Here is a 3,030-nt window from a genome sequence, read left to right on the forward strand (position 1 = left end):
ATGTGCCAAGAATGTGCTGATACAAGACTTGATTAATAACAAACGGTAATATAATTAATGCAAATCAACATGGATTTATGGAAAATAGATCCTGACAAACTAACTTGTAATATCATAAAAAAAGTTATCAAGTTTGGTTGATAAAGGTAGTAGGGTTGATGCAATATACTTAGACTTCGGTAAGGTGTTTGACTTGGTACCTCATGACATTCTGATTAAAAAACGAGAGAGAAATGTAAAATTAACATGGCACACATTAAATGGATTTAAAATTGGCTAATGGATAGATCTCAAAATGGGAATTGTCATTGAGCAGATGTATTTCCAGTGGGATCTGTTCTTTTCCCTGCACGATTTCACATATTTATTGATCTTTTCCCCCAAACTATTTAACATATTTATTGATGACCTGGAAGTAAACATAAAATTATCACTGGTAAAGTTTACAGATGACACAAAACCTGGGGGGATGGTAAATAATAAAGAGCACAGCTGACTGATTCAGAGTGATCTGGATCGCTTTGTAAGCTGGGCGCAAGCAAACCATATGCATTTGAATATGGCTAAATGTAATTGTATACATCTAGGAACAAAGAATGCAGGCCATACTTACTGCATGGGGGACTCTATCCTGGCAAGCTGTGACTCTGAAAAAGATTTGAGAAGTGTGGTAGATAATCAACTGATCATGAGCTCCCAATGTGACATTGTGGCCAAAAGAGCTAATGTGATCCTTGGACGCATAAATAGGGGATTCTCGAGCAAGAGCAGAGAGGTTATTTTACCTCTTATATTTGCCATTGGTGTGACTGCTGCTGGAATACTGTGTCCAGTTCTGGTGCCCAGAAGGTTATTGTTAAAATTGGATAGGGTTCAGGAAGATCCATGAGAATAATTAAAGGATTAGAAAACATGCCTTATAGTAATAGACTCAAGCAGCTCAACCTAAAGGTTAAAGGGTGATTTGATTACAGTCTGGAAGTATCTACCTGGGAAACAAATATTTAATAATGGGCTCTCCAATCTAGCAGAGAAAGGTATCAAATGATCCAATGGCTGGAAGTTGAAGGTAGCCAAATTCAGACTGGAAATAAGCTGCACATTTTTAACAGAGAGTAATTAGTCATTGGAAAAATTTACCAAGGGTCATTGTGGAGTCTCCATCACTGTCAAGGTTCCTTCCCCACTCTAAACTCTAGGGTACAGATGTGGGGACCTGCATGAAAACCTCCTAAGCTTACTTTTACCAGCTTAGGTTAAAACTTCCCCAAGGTACAAATTAATTTTACCCTTTGCCCTTGGATTTCCACTGCCACCACCAAACTTTATCTGGGTTCCTGAAAAAAAACCCGGAGTTTGGACACGTCTTTCCCCCCAAAATCCTCCCAACCCTTGCACCCCACTTCCTGGGGAAGGTTTGGTAAAAATCCTCACCAATTTGCATAGGTGACCACAGATCCAAACCCTTGGATCTTAGAACAATGAAAAAGCATTCAGTTTTCTTACAAGAAGACTTTTAATAGAAGTAAAGGAATCACCTCTGTAAAATCAGGATGGTAGATACCTTACAGGGTAATTAGATTCAAAACACAGAGAATCCCTCTAGGCAAAACCTTAAGTTACAAAAAAGACACACAGACAGGAATATTCATTCTATTCAGCACAGCTATTTTCTCAGCCATTTAAAGAAATCATAATCTAACACATACCTAGCTAGATTACTTACTAAGTTCTAAGACTCCAATTCCTGTTCTGTCTCCGGCAAAAGCATCACACAGACAGACCCAGACCCTTTGTTTTTCTCCCCCCTCCCAGCTTTTGAAAGTATCTCATCTCCTCGTTGGTCATTTTGGTCAGGTGCCAGCGAGGTTACCTTTAGCTTCTTAACCCTTTACAGGTGAGAGGATTTTTCCTCTGGCCAGGAGGGATTTTAAAGGTGTTTACCCTTTCCTTTATATTTATGACAATCACTGACCAATTTTAAATCAGGATTGGATGCTGTTCAAAAAGTTATGCTCTAGGAATTATTTTGGGGAAGTTCTATGGCCTGTGTTATACAGGAGGTCAGACTAGATGAGCACAATGGCCCCTTCTGGCCTTGGAATCTAGGAATAAGCATCTACTGGACATGGGTCTCTCATCCTGTCCCATGGAGTGTAACACGTGACACCCTCATCTGCTTCCTTCATGCCCCAAGAGATCCAGTTTACCCTTGTTTACTCTCCATCATATTCTAGTGCAAGAAAACACTGTGGATAATTTTTCCTTTCTTCAGGGTTCTCTCACCCCTGAAACAGTTATTCATAAGCAAAAGACAAAAGGTTGAAGTTTCCTTTATAGAAAACAATATAAAATGTGTGCATTGTACTTCGACTGCTTCCCTGATGTACAAAATGTCTCTGTATACTAAATCCTTACATTGTATATCTGTCCTCCTGTCAACAAATTTTCATTATGAAAGTATTTTAGGATTTTTTTTTTTTTAACAAAACAACTTGTGTTTCTTTTTGTGCCATTAGCAGGAATGCAAGAGTATCAGGTTTGACATACTGACTCCCTGGGACCACTTCAAAGCCAGCAGAGGTGAAAGAACTCTGCATCCTCTTGTGAAAGAGTAGTTAAGTTCTGTGCAGGTCAGTCAGGTGAGACCATGGCGAAGGTCCTATCCACCTCAGGCAGGCACTGAAGATCCTCAGGCATTACTTTGTGAGGATAGGGAAAGTTGTGTCTGATGGCCTTTAGCCAAAATTTCCTCTCTTCCTCACTGTGCAGCAAGGTCTGTGCGAGTTGGCTGCTGCCCTTCACCCCAAAAGCAGATGCATTTCTGCCATGTCGTTATATAGAAGGTTAAGTCCTTTTGGAATCTTCGAGATGAAACAATATATAAATAAGATATTATGGAAGCTTGTGATCTGGAATACATTTGCCTCTGTAGACTTATACATTAATGGGCTCCACATGGGTCCAGATGCCAGAGGTTTGTGCAAGCAGATCCAACTGCAGGCTTGGGCCGTACTGGATATTGTCCAA

This window comes from Chelonia mydas, chromosome 1 (genome assembly GCF_015237465.2).
Source record: "Chelonia mydas isolate rCheMyd1 chromosome 1, rCheMyd1.pri.v2, whole genome shotgun sequence".
Taxonomy (NCBI): domain Eukaryota; kingdom Metazoa; phylum Chordata; order Testudines; family Cheloniidae; genus Chelonia; species Chelonia mydas.